Source organism: Caretta caretta, chromosome 10 (genome assembly GCF_965140235.1).
Source record: "Caretta caretta isolate rCarCar2 chromosome 10, rCarCar1.hap1, whole genome shotgun sequence".
In the NCBI taxonomy this organism is placed as follows: Eukaryota; Metazoa; Chordata; order Testudines; family Cheloniidae; genus Caretta; species Caretta caretta.
In genome coordinates, this window is record NC_134215.1 from 39,191,909 (window position 1) to 39,212,374 (window position 20,466).

Consider the following 20,466-nt stretch of genomic DNA (forward strand, 5'->3'; position numbering starts at 1 on the left):
TCTGGCAGTTCCTATGCTCCTCTGAGTTCATATTCTCCAAGGCAATATGTTCACCTCCTTGGGTGGGAGGGGTCGAGCATTTTGCGTGACTCCCCCTGAGCCAATCTTAATCCAGGTGGACATGCTACAGAGGGGGGCACATGGCCTGGATTCCTGGAAAGGCAGAATCCTCCCCAGCAAGGGGTCTTTGCACAGGGGAATAGAATAAGTCAGCCTCTGATGCTCCTGGGTCTCCAGCAGCAGGCAGAGATCTAACAGGGCCTTCCAGGTGGGCCCCTGAGAACAAAACCAGGCAGAACCCTTTCCCAGAAGGAGGTCATATGGCCTTCTGCATTTCCTCCTATTGCTTCCCTCACGCCACCAACACAGCTGGGCATGAGCTTCATCCAATACGCTCTCTGGCGAACCCCAATTTTGGTCAGATCCTTGTTCAGCAGGACTGGCTGAATGAGAGCATTATTTGGCATTAGCACCCTGGATGCACCCCATCTTGAGGCAATAGACCCCATTGCACCCTGCATGAGAACCCTCTGGGCAAGGAGCAATTGCCCAGCACTGCCCTCTTGATCCCATTGGGTGAAAGTTGCATGACCCTGTATGGTTTTGCATGGTGGACGTGCAGTGTAGTCCTGAGTGCAGAGCCCTGCACAGAGGGTTCCAGGTTTTGTACATAGTCAGACATAGGGAAGGTGTGTGCTCCTGCCCAGATGGTGCTTAACCACATGAACCTGTATGCAGGCCTGATCCAAGGTGGAAATTCACACCTCCAAGGGAGGTTGTGGAATCCCCATCACTGGGGGTTTTAAATAACCGGTTCGACAAACACCTGTTGGGGATGATCTGGAGGTTACTTAGTCCTGCCTCAGCAGAGAGAGCTGGACTGGATGACCTCCCAAGTTCCCTTCCAGCCTGACATTTTGATGATTCTGTTCCTACTCCCATCTGATAACAGCAAGGAATCAACTTGCTCCCAGAGGCACAGAGACTAAGTGTTGTATTCCATTCCTTTGCCCTCTCTATCAATGAAATGTGATCTCAGCAGACATTGAGGGTCTTTTTATTCACCTTCTCCTGACACTGGAGCTATCCAATTTTGCAAGCCTGGCTGGAAGTGATCTTTACTCTGGTTGGGTATTTAATAAATATTCCCCTATGGACAGCTAGGAGGGCTGGGACCTATCTCCCCTGGGCCTGAGCCTGCAGAAAGGGAAACAGCAGTCAATTGGGGGAATTAATGACCATATTTTGGCAAAGCTCAAGCAGCTAATGAGCTGAGCTGCACGGTTATTTGGCTGGGTTTTCACTCATTTTTCCTCTTGTTAAATTAACTGGGCGGGGAACACTACAGCTGAACTTTTGACTTGGTGTCTTGGCAAACTTTCCCTTTAATTAATATGTCACTGGGAGTGGCCAAAATAAGCCCCCAGCCATAGTGGAGTAGCAGGTGTGTTGGGGGTCTGGAATTGTACAAGTGGCCTGATGCTGCCATCCTACAGCAGACAAAACTCCAGTTAACTCCAGCGGGAGCTTTGCCTGAGTAAAGAATGCAGAGTTGGCCTTAGGGTTTGTAAAGAGCTCCATCCTGTTTGCTAGGTTAGGATGTTTTCCATGCTCCCAGATAAGGATGCTGCAGAACATGCATTTAATGATAGTATAACAGCAGCCACCTGACACTTCATGTTTGTCACTGAGCGGAGATGGGGTGCAGCTCAGAACATCCAGGCAGCCATGGGGACAGAACTCAGATGCTCCTCCTAAAGCACAGGCCACTTGAACTCCAGGAGAATAGCCATAAGCTGTTAGCAGTATGAGGCCTAGGAGACACATCTGAACAATACTGACTGTGCCCAGTAGAGGCCCAAATTCATTAAAATGGGAAACAATTTCTTCAGGGATGTACTCTGTCTATTTACTGTCCCAGGGTCAACCCAAGAAATGCCTGAGGGGAAGTATCTCACTTCTTGCAATCTGATCACTAACCATGGAACCTGGCTCTCCTCTGTCATGGTCTGTGGAACTACCCCAGTGTGAGAGCAAGGAGAATCAGGGCCTTCTACTGAAGGGGCTTCAAGGATACTGGGTCTTAGGAAGCAGCATAGGGTTGCCAACTTTCTGATTTCTGAAAACTGGACACTACAACAGGAGAGCCGGAACCATCCCCATCACTCAATAATCTCCCCCTTCCTCCTTGCTGGATCCAGTCCACCTCCCTCCCCCTCCCTCCAGCTGGGCTCCCTCTGCTCTGGGGCTAGAACAGGAGCCTGCCTGCCCGCCCATGAGATACAGGTAGGAGGTAGCCCCAGCTGAGCTGGGGCTGGCATGGGTTGATGACCCAGTACCTCCTCCCTTGGCCCACCAACCCTTGGTAACTGAACTTTTGGTATCCAGTCAGTAAATGTGACCAGAAGCTGTACAGGCAGGGCTGGATTAAGATTATGAGGGGCCTTAGGCTAATGGGAGGGAAGGGCCTAAGTATGAATTACGTATTGCAAAAAAAATTATGAAGTCAAACATTTATCTACATACATATTTATGTAAAATTAACAAGTTTATTCTACTCTCACTACACTCAATTCTTCAAACAAACAAATTGTTTTCCCTAGTTTAGCTGTGGCAAAGTTATGAATGATGTCATTGTAATTCAAAGACCTGACTATTTTATTCTCAATGCTCAAGAGAGACAAAGAACTGAGATGATCTTGAGTCTTGGTGGATCAGAGGGCATTTTTTTACCCTTGTTAGAAGAGAAAAAAGAATGTTCTCCACTACAGTTAGTGATCATCAGTGACAAATACAGCCATAATGCAGTTTCAACATTTGGGAAACTTTCTATCATATTGAATTCAGTGATAACTTGGTACATCCAAGTAGATTTGCTTTCATCATCTTTTCTCTGTATATCTGAGAGTGGTGTGAATTCCACAAATTGAAGACATTCTTTAGTAAAATCTACGGGGAGATCGTCTGGGTACTTTTGACACAGACGTTTTGATATCTTCACTGACTTTGGAACTTAAAATGTTAGGTGAAAAATTTGTCAGTACACTAAAGGTTTTGTCCATATTTTCATAAGCCTTGATCCGATATTCTAATGAGCTCTTCAGTTTGTTGATTGTGATGAAGATATTAACTCTGAAGGCTTCCTTGTCACTGAATGAATGGGCAGTTGCATCATCGCATGTCTTCTGTCTTTTCCGGCATTTGGCTGACTTATACTCATGGTTAGCAGTCCCTGCAGCCGCCTGAATTTCATACTCATCAAAACTATCCCACATTTGTTGAAGAACAGTTCCAAGACTCCTCATTAGGTTTACAGCAGTGGAAAGGTCAATTTGAGCACTTTGCAAGCTTAGACTGCACCTGCTGAATGGCTCAAGTATATCATTCCAGACCTCTCACACAATACCAGTTTCCAAAGTGTGCATTGCATTACTCAGGATCTTTGCATTTTTTCTTGTTGCTGATTTTCGAGATTCGTCATCCTTGATGCTCTCTAACGCTTCAAGGATGTTGGGGTATCCCAGAACAACTGTATTCACAGCTTCAGCGTTGGCACTCCACTGTGTCCCTGAGTTATTTGGGCACTAGGCATTCCTTTGGTAGTGAATCTCTAAGAATCATCCAATAACTGGTTGATGCAGAGGAAAAAATTGTACAATTCTTGGACAGATTAAAAAAAAAACCTGTTTTTAACACAACAACCCATGGCAGTCTGACCAACAAGGTTGAGTGAGTGTGCAGCACATGGTATGTAATCAACCAAAGCATTGTGCTCTTTCATCTTCGTCTGCGTCCCTGAATCTTTGCCACTCGTATTACTTGCATTGTCATGTTCATGACACAGGCTGATGTCAATCCTACTTTCGGTGAGGAAATCAAGTAGGTATGAGGCAAGTTTTCCCTTGTGTGGCTCATGATGTTTATAAAGGTCATGAAATGCTAAACTGGTCCACTGGGTAGCATATAACGCAAGGTGACAGCTGATCCACATGTGACGCGTCTGGTGTTGAGTTGATGGATACTGAAAAATATCCCACATCTTTGATCTCCTCTACAATGGCTGATAGAGCATCATCTTTGCCAGCAGTGCAATGAATTCATCACAAAAAGTCTTTGATAGATATGTATGGCCTTTTCCACGATTTGTGTGCTCATTGATGTGCTGAGGTAAGAGAGTCGAACTTAGCAATTAGCTCTAGAATGCCAAGGTAACTGCCATTGTGTTTCAATCCAACAGTCTCATCTGAGTCACAGAATGGCAGAACACGCTCAGCAAAAAACCTATGGTTTCAACTACATGTCTGAGAACATTCTTCCACTAAGCATGAGCTTCCAAAAACCTGTTTTTTCCATTTGGGTATCAATTCTGCCACTAACTTTCTTTCGGCATAGTAGCTGCTAACTGACAACGCATGTTGCTCACTCATTGCATGATTGATAATGTATGCAGTTTTCAGAGTAATAGCCGTGTTAGTCTGTATTCGCAAAAAGAAAAGGAGTACTTGTGGCACCTTAGAGACTAACCAATTTATTTGAGCATGAGCTTTCGTGAGCTACAGCTCACTTCATCGGATGCATCCGATGAAGTGAGCTGTAGCTCACGAAAGCTCATGCTCAAATAAATTGGTTAGTCTCTAAGGTGCCACAAGTACTCCTTTTCTTTTTGCGAATGTATGCAGTGTTCTTCCAATCACTGAAGCCTTTGCAGAACATTCCCTAGTCTTTGGTATCAGAAAACAGGCAGCAATAAAAACAGTACACTTCTTAAAAGGCGAATAGATGAGCCATTCTTGCTTGCCAATCTGTTAGGCTTCACATTCAAACATGGATTTGGTCAAATAACAGTTCTGATTGGTGTACTCTTGCTTTGTCAATGAAAAGTCATAATCTAGATTCTGGCATTTCTGTGGACTTCTCAAGATCTCATTGCATATTGGACTGAGCAGGACCATGTTCCACTCTCCTGGGTCATTGGAGAAGGATATTTTTGTATTACTATCACTGGGAAAGTCTTCAGAGGAGTGGGGTGAGAACGCAGCTAGAGAATTCACAGGAGGCTGCTCCTTTTTCGTCAGGCGCAGGCTCAGCAGGTTCACTTGGGTTGGTATTTGCCTGGATTTCCTCACCACTAGACTTAGTAGGAGGAAAAAACATTAGAGAAGGAGTACCTTTCAGCACTACATCTTGCCTTTGCCATCTTTCTTTGGCCTCCTTCAGTTTCTGCCATCCTCCTTGCTTCAACGTGGTTTCTATTGTCCAGTTTAGTCCTTCTGTGTACAAAATTCAATATTTACTTAGCCCACAAAGACAAAATCACAACCACCATAAATTCAATTCACAATCTTGATGGATTAATTTGTACAAACAAATATCTAATGAGACAAAGAATTTCCAATGGCCCCACTACTGTTGCTTAGCTGTTACTTCAATATGGAATGGAGGTACAGTAGGGCCTAAATATAGGAGAGCCTAAAAATTAGGGCCTAAAGTAAGGCCTAAAAATAGGAGGGCCTAAGGCTATAGCCTTCTTAGCCTATAGGTTAATCCGGCCCTGTGTACAGGCCCCCTTTCAATCAGACTTTCCGGTTGAAAACTAGACACCTGGCAATCCTAGCAGCAGCTTGCATGTAGGAAGAGGCAGGTAACTTCCCACAGAGACACTCAGCCCTACAGTGCCTTACACTCACCCTCCCTGTTCTGTTCTCACATGCATCCCTGCAACCTTGGTCAGCTCTGTGGGGAGTGGCTAGGTATAAAGAAGACTAGAATTAGGTACAACAGGAGTTTAGGGCTTGTGCAATGATTTTATGAAAGCTGGCCCCAATTCCAGACCTTGGGGTAGCTGTAGCAGAACAACCCTCAAAATATAGACAGGCTAAGCTGCTCTTTGAAATCAATGGGCGTTAAGCACTTCATTCCCTTTTGAGGATCTGGGCCCAAGGGACTTGCTCCAGGTCCCACAGCGAGTCAGTAGCAGAGACAGGACCAGGACCCCCTATTCCCACTTCCCTCTGCTCTGAGTGCTGAATGCCACATCCCCTGTGAACCTGGACTGACAGGAGTGGCAGGGAAAAAATTATTAAAAACATAAATATGCATGTGAAAGTGTCTCCATCTGTGGGTGGGCTGGCCCTTTAAGGGAGTTGGGCCTAGTTCTCCTCCTCCCAGGTGAGGGGTTTTGGCTTGGGCAGGTGGTTGGGTCAGGTGACTGAGCATCACGTGACAATAGCCTCAAGGCAGAGCTTTCCATAAGACCTACAGGAAACAGCTGTCATGGAGCAGCAAGAAAAGGCTGAGGGGGTGAGCCTGCGTCTGGAATGGGGCCACTGGAGCTCTCCTGCCTGGGGGAAATGACTTGAGAGAGAGCCAGCGCCTGAAGCCCTGACATAAGAGTAACTGGGGAGCCCTGAGGAAGGGATCAAATTGGCTTATGGAACCCTGAGCTGAGGGTGAGGAGTTGAAAGACTTGGTTTGCTTGTTCGTCTTGTTCACCCCCAGAAGCAGTGGGTAGACTTCATTATGTGGCTGGAAACACTGGGACTGGTGCAGCCAAGAATGGGAGATTAAAGTGCTTACTACTGACTGAGAGGAAACTGAAGCACAGAGCACAAGGTACTAAGATGATTTTGTCCTGCTCTACCTAAGGCACTTAGCATGCTTAGGGTGTTACCACAAAGTAAATAATTTCTCTGATCTATGTGAACTGCTTCCCATGAATATAATTCCTTCTTTGCCAGGACATGTCCCAGTCACCCACTCCCTACGCCATTACAGCATCTAAACAAACAGATGGGGAGATGCTGGCTGGGGTGGCTGCTCTAGTCCCTCTCTCCATTCAGCCACAGGATGACTTGGCAATTGAAGCCACTTGTGTCAGTGCTCAGAGAGATGGGGAGGTGTTTACATTTTGCTTCTGTCTTGCTCTGGTTTTCAGGCATGTTAAAAACACTCGGATTCCTTTCACTTACAACAGAATTGTTCCTTCTTACTCCACTCCTCTCCCATGAGCCCCTGCAGCTTCCTGATATCACCCAGTCCCTTGAGGCACCTGAATCCTTTTTTCTTGGCCTCGCTGTGCTCCCTGCATTGAAGCCATTGTCAACAACTCCTTTCTCTTTTTTTTTTTACCACCCTATACATCTGTCCCCACCTTCAACAGCAACCCCCTTCTCCCATTTCCATCCTTCATTTGCTTAGCAGAGTGGTTGTAAAAGAGGGGTTCTTCCAGTTCCCCACACCAATAGCTGACTGTCTCCCCCTTCCCGTAGCATGGACACTGCTCTGTTATGGCTCATAACATGAATTCTTGCTGCTGCTGAAGGCACCTTACAGCACCACATTCTCAATGTGCTCTGTGCTGCCTTTGAGGTTTCAGCATCCTGTGGCGCTGCTATACCAAGGCATCACTGGCCCATGGCTTATCTCTCTAGCCATTCCTTCCTCATCTCTGGAGGTGGTTCATCCAAGATGCCACTCAACGAGTCCCATTGACTTCGCTGCTTCTCCTATGGAATGGAATAGGGATGAAAGTAGGAGGGTTTTAGTAGAAATTGCTCAATAAATCTGTGAGATATTTAAAAAATTACATCCTTTCTCTCTAGGCTTTTGACCCTTGTACAGAAAAGGTATAATTCTCTACTAAATTCTCTAGAGGAGCTAAAAGACCTTTAGAAAGGTGATCGTTTTCTATTAGATTCTGTAGGACTCTCCTAGAAGGGTTGGCTGTCTGCTCTTTTCTTCTATCTACCTTCTGCTTCCATCACCTCTGAGCACATGTAGCTGCCACTCAACTCAATGGGATCTGAACATCATAGAATCATAGAATATCAGAGTTGGAAGGGACCTCAGGAGGTCATCTAGTCCAACCCCTGCTCAAAGCAGGACCAGTCCCCAGTGTTTGCCCCAGATCCCTAAATGGCCCCCTCAAGGATTGAACTCACAACCCTGGGTTTAGCAGGCCAATGCTCAAACCACTGAGCTATCCCTCCCCCCCAAAGATGGATTAGGGCATGGATCTTTGAAGGTATTTAGGGTCCTATTCCCATTGATTTCAATGGAAGGCAGAAGTCTAAACACCTGGGCCTTGGAGCCTTGCTTTGGGCACCTCATCAGGAAGTCTTGGCCTCCATTTTTCTCCTGCCACCAGAAGCAGAATGAACCACCCAAGGCTGACATTCTGACGGAGCTGCAGGCAATGGGAAAGGGAAGCTCATTGGGCTCCAGTAAAGCATGGCCTAACCCCGGTGCATCCCCTCCCCCAATTACCATGGTGAGGCATTGTGCAAGCCAAACGACATTTCCCTCGGGATGGGCCTAGGTGAAGTGGCCTAAACTGGCCAGCCACATACAGCAGTGGCCTCAGTGCCCAGCAGTTGTCAAGTGGGCTTAGGCATACCTGGGCTCCAGTGTCTTGCCAAACACAGCTGTGGCCTGCAGGAAGGGGTGAGAGAAAAGAGGGAGGGGAGAGCAAGTGTGACATGGTTGCAGGTGCTACTTAGTGCTAATTGGACAGGGGAGGAAATCATCTTCAAAATGCTCCTGTTAAAACCTAGCAGCTGTTTCCCAGGCCACTTCTCCAGGGGATTTGCTGGCTGCTTTTCGGAGGATGAGCTGTGTCACTCCAGGGCTAAATGGAGGGCCTAAGCCTGGGACCTTGCTCAGGCGAAGCTCACAGGACCAAGCCCTGAAATCCTCAGCTGATGGAAATCAGTGCTTCAGTGGAGCTCTGCCATTTACCCCAGCAGAAGGTAAAAAGGGGAGGTTCTAACCTCCCAGAATGTGGCATCTAGTTCCACTCTTGGCACTGCTGGGACACCCTCATTCTTCAGGCCCAGCTCCACTTGGTCATTCAGACTCTTTGGGGAGTGTTAGCCCATCACTGCATCTTGAGCTACTCCCTTCGTACCACCTGTCCATGACTAGTGCAAGTGTAACCCCCACACCTCCTGGGTGTGCTGTTCTGTCCCACCTAGTGGTACTGAGACCACTAATTGAGAGAGAGGTAAAATGAGTCTGCTCTACAGCCTTAGCCCAGCCAGTTGGCTTTTAGCTCATGCAGTAGAAGCTCATGCACTAAACTCCAGAAGCCCCAGGTTCTATTCCGCCTGCTGACAACCGGGGTCTGTCAGCATTACACAAGCAATGCGCTTTGCCTGAGTAAAGTGCACTATAGGTGGCAGCCTATGGCTCCATGACTTATTTGCTTGCACCCATTTGTTTTCCAGCTCAGGGTCTGCATTCCGAATCCTGGCTGCATAGCGCACTCTGAGATGCTGTACTAAAGACGACTGATGCCATCATACAAACAGGCCTGGCAGGAACGCTCTGCAGCCTGGATGGAAGGTAGTGACTTTTCCCCTTCAAGGGAGGGGTGTTTATAGCACTTCCCATATGACAGAAAGCCAGTGAGAGGAGGGAGGCCATTAGTATTACATTGTCTGAATGGAGCTGATCTTAACCAAGGAGAAGGATCTGTCACCACTGGGCTCCTTTGTTTTAAGAAATACACCCTGAGATCTTGCCCTGAAGCTCCAGAATGGCCCTAGCTCCTCCTGTGCATTCCCTAGCCAGCTTGTACTGAGCTCTCGTAAAGCTTTGTCAATGCCCTGGGTCTTCAGCGACCTACTGGTATTGCCGACCTAGGAGCTCAGAGATCTGGTGAAGCAACTCAGACCTCCTTGGTACCAGTTCCTACTCCACTAGCACTGTATTTCACAGAGCCGTGTGCTCACATACATGGCTAGGTGTGTGCATGCCAGTCTGGGGTGAGTCTGCTGTGCATATAGTATGGGTGAGGGAAGGAAAGTTCTATAGACAAAAGCAGTCAGAACTAACCCTGTTGAACTCTAATAGGAGACTGTGCAGTGATGAACTAGTTACACTTGACAAAAAGTTTGGGTGGGGAAGAAATGACAAGAGCCAAGGCTAGCTCTGTTCATCATACATGATAAAGAACTCATGTCACAAGCTGCCTCTGTCTAGGGACAGGTAACCATTAGCTGGGGGAGGGGATTACCCCCAACTTCATTAGCATGTGGAATAACTTGCTTAATCTTCTGGGAGCTGGTACTGATTCTGAATTGGATATTTATGGAATAACCATGTCTCTAGTATAGCAAATGAATAAGTAGATAATTCATGCTTGTGGACCTTTGCTTCTTTCTGTCCTCAGTGCCCATGAGTGAGTCCTACTGCTCTCTTACATACAATGCAACTCCCCCACCTTTTCTGCCCTGCGTGTCCTTCCTGAACAGTTTATATCCATCCATGACAGTACTCCAGTCAGGTGAGGGATAAACTTCTCCCAAGGCCTACTGTTTTTTCCTTAATGGCCCATTACCTTGAATAAGCCCTTCACAATTAGCTGTATAGACTGGAAGCATCTTGCCTAGCGGGTATCACCCAAGTGTAACCACATTTGAAATACAAATACATAGTCCATATTCATAACTCCAGATACAAAAATGATACATACACACAAATAGATAATAGTATTCACCAAATCATAACTTTTCCAATGACATTCTGTACAAGGTGCATCATAATTACATTATAATAATACCACTATACTAAATATGGGGTGCAGAATGTCACAGGCATCACCCAAATCCTCCTGGATTCTGATCTCTGCTTCTTCACAACAGAGAGAGAGGGTGAAAAACTTGAACAGAGAGGAGGAGTTAGTTTGCAGTCAGTGCAGTCTACTGTCCGACTGAGAAGGACAGCATATTGTGTTTCGTGTTGACCCAGATCTGCAGCTGTTGTAAATCTGCCTAGCCCCACTCAGGACAATGGATTTACATCAGCTAAGGATCTGACCCTTTCTCTAGTGTTATGTGGGATTTTGTAAAAGGCTGCCCCAGAGTAATAAAAATGATGGAAGAGAGTTTCTCACTGTCTCTTTAAAAGATGTCTGAAATTATTCTAGCAAACACATAGTGTGGGTGCGGAGTGCCAGACCCTGTGGGTTCGTTTTGGGATGTGCTCTCAATCAAGGTGACATGTTTAACCCTGGCAAATGGTATATTCTAGCACGGCTTCTCCTCTGGACAGCAGGAGGTTCCCACACAGGCTAGTGGAGATTTAGCCAAATCAATCACTTTGGATACCCCAAGGAGAGGTACAAGAATGGTTTCTGGGCACCTGTTTCTAGCCTCTGAGAGAAGTAGAAAATTGCCACAAGCAAGCTACTGGAGATGTAGGCTCAGTGTGCCCTCTAGTGTCCAGAGACAGGAACACAGATACAGCTCTGCTCTTGTAGCTATCACACAGTTTGATCCTGTGTAAACTATACAACCAGTGACCAGTCAAGGAAGACATGCTAGCTAGGCAAGGTAGAGGGTTCACCTGCCTTTGGAGGATGAGGGTCCTGCTTTGTGACTCAGCCTCATGAGCATGTGAAATGTCCATACAGCAAAGCCTGCTCCCAGATGGGAGAGATTGCTGAGTCTTGCTGTTCAGAGCTGGGACTCAGACCTGGATCTGAATGTCCCCAAAATGTTCCAGGGTGGGGGGCCTTGAGTGGGGCTCATCAATAGTTAAACCATCTCTGGCATCTGGTTGCCAGCTGGAAGATCCAAGGAACTCAGTGCAGGATTTCTCCACTGAGCCCACAAAAGCTTATACCCAAATAAATGTGTTTCGTCTCTAAGCCCTGGTATACACTAGGAGTTGAGGTCGAATTTAGCAGCATTAAATAGATTTAACCCTGCACCCGTCCACCCGATGAAGTGTTTTTTTTTGTTTTTTGTTTATGTTTTGTTTGTTTTTTTTACTTAAAGGGCTCTTAAAATCGATTTCCTTACTCCACCCCCAACAAGGGGATTAGCGCTGAAATCGGCCTTGCCGGGTCAAATTTGGGGTAGTGTGGATGCAATTCAATGGTATTGGCCTCCAGGAGCTATCCCAGAGTGCTCCATTGTGACTGCTCTGGACAGCACTCTCAACTCAGATGCACTGGCCAGTTAGACAGAAAAATGCCCATGAACTTTTAAATTTCATTTCCTGTTTTGGCCAGTGTGGCGAGCTGCAGGTGAGTGCAGAGCTCATCAGCAGAGGTTACCATGATAGAGTCCCAGAATCGCAAAAGAGCTCCAGCATGGACCGAACGGGAGGTACGGGATCTGATCACTGTATGGAGAGAGGAATCCATGCTAACAGAACTCCGTTCCAGTTTTCGAAATACCAAAACACTTGTCAAAATCTCCCCGCGCATGAAGGACAGAGGCCATAACAGGGACCCGAAGCAGTGCCACGTGAAACTTAAGGAGCTGAGGCAAGCCTACCAGAAAACCAAAGAGGCAAACAGCCGCTCCGGGTCAGAGCCCCAAACATTCCACTTCTATGATGCCACTTCTGCATGCCATTTTAGGGGGTTCAGCTACCACTACCCCAACCGTGTGCTTTGACTCCGTCAATGGAGAGGGAGGCAACACAGAAGCAGGTTCTGGGGACGAGGAAGATAGCTCACAGCAAGCAAGCGGTGAAACCGGTTTTCCCAACAGCCAGGAACTGTTTCTCACCCTGGATCTGGAGCCAGTAACCCCCGAACCCACCCAAGGCTGCCTCCCAGACCCACCAGCCGGAGAAGAGACCTCTGGTGAGTGTACCTTTTTAAATAGTATACATGGTTTAAAAGCAAGCGTGTTTAATGATTGATTTGCCCTGGCATTTGCGGCCAGTACAGCTACTGGAAAAGTCTGTTAACATGTCTGGGGATGGAGTGGAAATCCTCCAGGGACATTTCCATAAAGCTCTCCTGGATGTACTCCCAAAGCCTTTGCAAAAGGTTTCTGGAGAGGGCAGCCTTATTCCATCCACCATGGTAGGACACTTTACCACACCAGGCCAGTAGCACGTAGTCTGGAATCATTGCAGAACACAGCATTGCAGCATATGTTTGCTGGCATTCAAACAAAATCCGTTCTTTATCTCTCTGTGTTATCCTCAGGAGAGTGATATCATTCATGGTGACCTGGTTGAAATAGGGTGCTTTTCTTAAGGGGACATTCAGAGGTACCTGTTCCTGCTGGGCTGTTTGCCTCTGGCTGAACAGAAATATTCCCCGCTGTTAGCCACACGGTGAGGAGAGGGGGGGCGGGAGGCAAAATGCAACCTTGTAATGAAAGCACATGTGCTATGTATGTAATGTTAACAGCAAGGTTTACGGTGAAAGAGTGTACCCATTGTTCTATAAAATGTGTCTCTTTTTTTTAAATACCGCTGTACCTTTTTTTTTTTCTCCACCAGCTGCATGTGTTTCAAGGACCACAGGATCTTCTCCTTCCCAGAGGCTAGCAAAGATTAGAAGGCAAAAAAACTGCACTCGCGATGAAATGTTCTCTGAGTTCATGCTGTCCTCCCACACTGACAGAGCACAGACGAATGCGTGGAGGCAGACAATGTCAGAGTGCAGGAAAGCACAAAATGACCGGGAGGAGAGGTGGTGGGCTGAAGAGAGGGCTGAAGCTGATAGGTGGTGTCAGCATAATGAGAGGTGGCAGGATTCAATGCTGAGGCTGCTGGAGGATCAAACTGATATGCTCCGGCGTATGGTTGAGCTGCAGGAAAGGCAGCAGGAGCACAGACCACCACTACAGCCCCTGTGTAACCAACCGCCCTCCTTCCCAAGTTTCATAGCCTCCTCACCCAGACGCCCAAGAACGCAGTGTGGTGGCCTCTGGTCACCCAGCCACTCCACCCCAGAGGATTGCCTAAGTAACAGAAGACTGGTATTCAATAAGTTTTAAAGTGCTGTGGGGCCTTGTCCTTCCCTCCTCCACCACCCCTCCTGGGCTACCTTGGTAGTTATCCCCCTATTTGTGTGATGAATTAATATAGAATGCATGAATGTGAAGCAACAATGACTTTATTGCCTCTGCAAGCGGTGATCGAAGGGAGGAGGAGAGGGTGGTTAGCTTACAGGAAGTAGAGTGGACCAAGGCGGTGGGGGTTTTATCAAGGAGAAACAAACAGAACTTTCACGCTGTAGCCTGGCCAGTGATGAAACTGGTTTTCAAAGCTTCTCTGATGCGCACCACAGCCTCCTGTACTTTTTCTAACCACCCTGGTGCCTGGCTGCATGTAACCAGCAGCCAGGTGATTTGCCTCAACCTCCCACCCTGCCATAAATGTCTTCCCCCTTACTCTCTCAGATATTGTGGAGCACACAGCAAGCAGTAATAACAATGGGAATATTGGTTTCGCTGAGGTCTAAGCAAGGCAGTAAACTGCACCAGCGTGCTTTTAAACGTCCAAATGCACATTCTATCACCATTCTGCACTTACTCTACCTACAGTTGAACAGCTCCTGACTACTGTCCAGGCTGCCTGTGTATGGCTTCATGAGCCATGGCATTAAGGGGTAGGCTGGGTCCCCAAGGATAAGGATAAGCATTTCAACATCCCTAACGGTTATTTTTTGGTCTGGGAAGAAAGTCCTTTCCTGCAGCTTTTGAAACAGACCAGAGTTCCTGAAGATGCGAGCGTCATGTACCTTTCCCGGCCATCCCATGTTGATGTTGGTGAAACGTCCCTTGTGGTCCACCAGTGCTTGCAGCATTACTGAAAAGTACCCCTTGCGGTTTATGTACTCGCGGGCTTGGTACTCTGGTGCTAAGATAGGGATATGGGTTCTGTCTATGGCCCCACCATAGTTAGGGAATCCCATTGCAGCAAAGCCATTCACTATGACCTGCACATTTCCCAGGGTCACTACCCTTGATATCAGCAGATCTTTGATTGTGTTGACTTCTTGCATCACAGCAACCCCCACTGTAGATTTGCCCACTCCAAATTGATTCCCAACTAACGGATAGCTGTCTGGCTTTGCAAGCTTCCACAGGGCTATTGCCACTCGCTTCTCAACTGTGAGGGCTGCTCTCATCTTGGTATTCTGGTGCTTCAGTGCAGGAGAAAGCAAGTCACAAAGTTCCATGAAAGTGCCCTTATGCATGCGAAAGTTTCGCAGCCACTTGGAATCATCCCAGGCCTACAACACTATGCAGTCCCACCAGTCTGTGCTTGTTTCCTGGGCCCAGAATCGGCGTTCCACGGCATGAACCTGCCCCATTAGCACCATGATGCCCACATTGCCAGGGCCCGTGCTTTGAGAGAAGTCTGTGTCCATGTTCTCATCACTCTCATCACCGTGCTGACGTCGCCTACTCGCCCAGTTTTGCTTTGGCAGGTTTTGGTGCTGCATATGCTGCTGGATAATGCACGTAGTGTTTAATGACAGGTTTCAGAGTAGCAGCCGTGTTAGTCTGTATTCGCAAAAAGAAAAGGAGTACTTGTGACAGCTTAGAGACTAACAATTTTATTTGAGCATAAGCTTTCGTGAGCTACAGCTCACTTTAATGTGCTCCTAATTGCCAAAGTGGTCTGAGCGGGCTCCATGCTTGCCGTGGTATGGCGTCTGCATGGAAAAAAGGCATGGAACGATTGTCTGCCGTTGCTCTGACAGAGAGAGTGTCGACTGACGACATGGCTTACAGGGAATTAAAATCAACGAAGGGGGTGGCTTTACATCAAGGAGAAACAAAAACTGTCACATAGAATGGCCCCTTCAAGGATTGAAATCAAAACCCTGGGTTTAGCAGGCCAATGCTTGAGCCACTGAGCTATCCCTCTCCCCGGTATTCCAGGCAGGAATGAATCTCCATTAAACTTTTCAAGGTGCCCCTGGCAGACCTTACCAAAACGACTGTCGGCCATTGATTTCACAGAGGGAGGGAGGGAGGGAAGGGGGAGCAAATGAATAAAAAATAAATCTGGTCTATTTCTTGTTTTGATCCACTCTATCTATCTTTTACATCTTTGGCTAGCAGCAGACGGTGCAGTAGGACTGCTAGCCATCCTCCTCTCTTGGCTGCTCGGCAGAAGACGGTGCATTACAACTGGTGGCAGGACTAAAGAGAATGACCTGGTTGAGTCACTCCTATTTTAGTCCCTGCATCCATGTCTGCCCAGGCGCTCCTGACCGACCTTACCGAGGCGGCCAGAAGCACCTTGGACATGATGACGATGGTTATCAGGCCTATTGCACCGTCTGCTGCCACAAGGCAATGAGCTGCTGCTGTGTAGCAATGCAGTACTGCGTCTGCCAGCACCCAGGAGACGTACGGTGACAGTGAGCTGAACGGGCTCCCTGCTTGCCGTGGTATGCCGTCTGCACAGGTAACTCAGGAAAAAAGGCGCAAAACGATTGTCTGCCATTGCTTTCACAGAGGGAGGGTGGGCCTAATGACATGTACCCAGAACCACCTGTGACAATGTTTTTGCCCCATTTGGCATTGGGATCTCAACCCAGAATTCCAATGGGCAGTGGAGACTGTGGGAACTGTGGGATAGCTACCCATAGTGCAACGCTCCAGAAGTCGATGCTAGCCTCGGTACTGTGGAAGCACTCTACCGAGTTAATGCATTTAATTCACTTAGAGCATTTTGTGTGGGGACACACAAAATTGACTATATAAAAACAATTTCTAAAAAAACAACTTCTATAAATTCAACCTAATTTCGTAGTGTAGACATACCCTAAGGTGGCACAAGAAATCCTCATTGTTTTTGCTGATACAGACTAACACTGCTACCACTCTGAAACCTCTGTGAAGTCTGTTCTTAGAATAATGCAACAGCACCTGTTTCTAAATACCTGATGGATCCAATTCTGCCACCTCTGCTCAGGCCGAGTAATACCTTACTCCTTGAATAGCCTTGTTGATTTAATTGGGAGTGCTTAGGGGTAGGACACTGCTCAGTCTGAGGAAGGGTGGCAGAATCTGGCCCTTTGTAATAAATTAGGTACTCAGAACCTTACAGACCAATCAGGAGGCCATTGCCCCACCTGACAATCAAGGTCTGATGCACATGCACGCACATGCATGGCATGGGGGCTGCTGGCTGCATTTGGAGGAGGATATGAGAATCTCACTGAAGCAATGTCCATAAGGCTTAGTGGGAGTGTGTGTTTTGAGCAGGCTAAAATATGACACTGTTTGAGTACAGAGAGTGCCAGAGCAGTAATATGAAGCTGAGAGACAGGAGGGATACAGAGGAAATGCTGGGGCCATCAGGGGCCTGTCTTTGTAGCTTAGTCTCAGTCACATGACGTAGGTCACCCCCAACACATAGCAGTGGTCAGTGGCTCCTGTTAAAGGGTGGGGAGATGAGAGGCAAGGAGCAAGAGATGGGTCCAGTCCAAACACCCCTAAACTGTGGGCGAGTTCAGAGTGGAATTTCACAGCTACCCTTAGGAGCCACATTGTCAAACAAACTCAGCAGCCAGCCACCCCCCGTGATCCAACAAACCAGCCATTTCACTGAACTCCTGCAAGGGCAGTGGAGCACTCAGCACCCACAGTGGGGCTGCATTTTCCAAAGGGCTCAGCAACCCACCACACGGTATTCTTCTGACAAACCTAGTCTCTGTGATGTGCTGAACCAAACCCCTTGCTTTGTGGGTGTTTGGGTGGCTCTGTAGTTTGAAACTAGGGCTGTCATTGCAATATTAACTGTTGATTATCAGTCCCAGGAGAGCTACCATCTTTCCCCTCCTTTCCCAGGAACTTAGTATTCCCTTCAGAAGGCTCTTCCCTGCAGATCTCCCACATGCCTGTTCTCATGCCTTTTATTCCAGGCAGTGGAGTGGGCGAGCAGAGCTCTAAGCTAATAGACTGAATTTCTTTGCACCCCGACATCTCACCGGCTGAATGTGTTCTGATGCGACTGCTTTTGAGTAAACAATATTGTGCCTACCGTTGGATGTGTTGCAGTAAGAGCTGGGTTAGAGAACTCGGACCAACATTGCCTTCACCATGATATCAAATACAGATCTAAAAACCTTAAGTGCAAACCTGCCTGTTACCCTGTGTCCTTGGACAGTGCTCTGGCCCTGTATGCATTAGCTAACTGACTCTCACAACAGCTCAGGGAAGTAGTGCTCTCCATGCTGTACCTATCAACACTGCACGTACACCGGGATGTGCTGTCTCTGCACCTACAAATTCCACATCCCGCACAGGGAGGGGCTTCTTTATAGCTATAAACTTACTAAGAGAGGCTGTCTGTACCGTACAAACCCTGTAACCCCCCCATCCCACACCAGGAGGGGCTGTCTCTGCACCTCTAACAAGCATGGAAGGGGCTGGGATCAGAATCATGGGACTGGCTTTGCTCATGCCAAAATGCCCAAAGCCAGAAAGGAATGAAAATATAATCCCATAACAGTGTAGCCAAAACCTTATCTCTATTTCCCACCACTGTCACCTACAGCGGGAAACTGTCTAACCAGCAAGAGGCTACCTCTGGCCAGCAAACCTGGCATCTTCCCCCGTGTCCAGTGGAACAGGGACAGTTCTGATGTAGAGATGTGGGGAAGGGGCTGAGGTTCTCAGGCTGTTGACAAGCATTTCCACTAGAACTGGGTGAAAAATGATTTTCCCACCCTGTGAGGATTCTCAAAATTTCAAAACTTGTCGTGTCCCGAATCAAAATGAAAAGTCAATCTTGAAAATGTTTGTGAACCAAAAATCTGCAAAAATTTCAGACTCAGGTCAGTTGCTTCAAGTCAACTTTTTAAAATCAGTTTTGCTTCAATTTCAACCTTTTAAAAATTTAAAAGTTTTTTTGACCATCAGTTAACTCAGATTTCAAAACAAAAAGTTTTTAAGCAGAAAATGGAACTTTTCCTTTTGTTGATTTCAAAATTTTTCCCCAAAAACTTTTCAAAATGGAAAATTCATTGACACCGACCCTGTCTTGGGAAAAGTTGTACTTTTCACAAATCAGCATTTTCTGATGAAAAACTTTCAGTCAAAAAATTCCCAACCAGCTCAAATCCACCAGCTTTCACTGAGCCCTTAATTACATTGATTATCCAGGCAAACTGATGGCGAATACTGAATTAATGTCCAGTTGCAGAATGCTGATCTGGAGGGTTAGGGCATGAGATGGTAACTGAATTCTCCTTATTATTAATTATTTTGTGTTAGTAAGTTGAATTATGGATCAAGACCCCATTGAGCTAGGTGCTGTACAAACACAGAACAAAAAGACAGGCCCTGCCCCAAAGATCTTCCAAGAGTCTTTATATTTTCAACTGTGCAAGTCAAATCCAGAGCCAGTGTCAGCAGGAGTAACTCCATTGATTTAAATGGCACCCTTATGCCAGGGCTGTATTTGGCCCTGTTCTGGCAGGAATGGTGATTAGTAACTGCCTGATGTAGAGGAAGATGAGTTGCGAGAACAGAAGGTACCAAGTATCAGAGGGGTAGCCATGTTAGTCTGTATCCACAAAAACAACGAGGAGTCCGGTGGCACCTTAAAGACTAACAAATTTATTTGGGCATAAGCTTTTGTGGGTAAAAAACCCACTTCTTCAGTTGCTATGCCCAAATAAATCTGTTAGTCTTTAAGGTGCTAGGGGACTCCTCATTTTTGAGAGCAGAAGGGTTCATCCACGCTTGTTCTCCCTCTGAGTCTCTGGCCTGTTGCCACAGTTTGCCTTTCAGATTGGCTGGCATTGGAATGCAAGGAGCACTCTAGTATAGTCCTGGAGTTTGGGCCCATCATCGCTTCTCCACCAGTATCCTGCCCACAGCTTATCAGTGAGAGGAAGGATGGGCTGGTGACCAGAAAGGCCCTAGGCTGGGTTCAATCCCCTGTTCTGCCATAGACTCCCTTTCTGACCTTGGATGAGACATCTCTTGGCCTCAGTTTCTCATCTGGGAAATGGGGATGGGCCTCCTTTCTTTGTCTTATAGCCTGTGAGCTCTCTGGGGCAGGGATGTGGTGTGTATGTAGTGTGTGTATGTGGCGTAGTACAATGGAGCCCACATCTCAGCTGGGGCCTACAGACACTCCTGGGATCATAATGAATGGGGGGTAGCCTTTTAATCAACTAATGTGTGTGATATTGATCTTCCCTTTTCACCCACAGTCCTCACCAGGAATTGGTGCCAAGGGGCCTGTGACTTTTTAGCAAAACTCAGTTATTACACTAGGTAGCAGAGGAAGGGTTTTCCTGGCTGGCTGTTTCAAAAGGCATTTCTGTCATATCCATCTTTTCACTCATTCTGTATATCTGTCTAGTCAATCCTTCTCTCCATTCCATCTGTCTGCCTATCTAATCTAACAATCATAATCACATTTACAATATACCCATCCCCATGGTGTCTGGGCACCACAGCACTTCTGTGATATAGGCTTTGTTCCTTGGAAAGAGCCTGTAAGAGTAGCATATCAGCATTGCACTGTTCCAGGGAAAATTATTTTGAAATCAGGTGCCATCACCCAACCAAAACCCACATGAAAGGATGAAGGTCCTGATCCTGCATTGAAATCTGCATACTTGCAGCCCTGCACCCCAGGGATCATGGGGCTTTGCCAGGGGAAAGGGCAGACTCTGCACTCATATGGAGCTCATTGCAGGATTGGGGTCTAAGTATTGGATAAAGCAAATGAAAG

The 20,466-nt window shown here is 47.0% G+C and overlaps 1 protein-coding gene across 2 annotated transcripts in view; it reads left to right on the plus strand.

Annotated features, from left to right (window-relative positions):
- The window catches only part of CCDC78 (coiled-coil domain containing 78), a 213,124-nt gene extending 199,262 nt beyond the window's left edge, over window positions 1-13,862 (plus strand). Inside the window, exons 18-19 of one of the 2 annotated variants that reach the window (XR_012670182.1) lie at window positions 12,017-12,598; window positions 13,249-13,862. The gene's annotated coding sequence lies outside the window, so the exon portion shown is untranslated. Of the gene's footprint in view, window positions 1-9,224; window positions 9,307-12,016; window positions 12,599-13,248 lie in introns of those variants that run through there. The other variant, XR_012670183.1, reaches the window with a different exon arrangement.
- The last annotated feature ends 6,604 nt before the right edge of the window (window positions 13,863-20,466 follow it).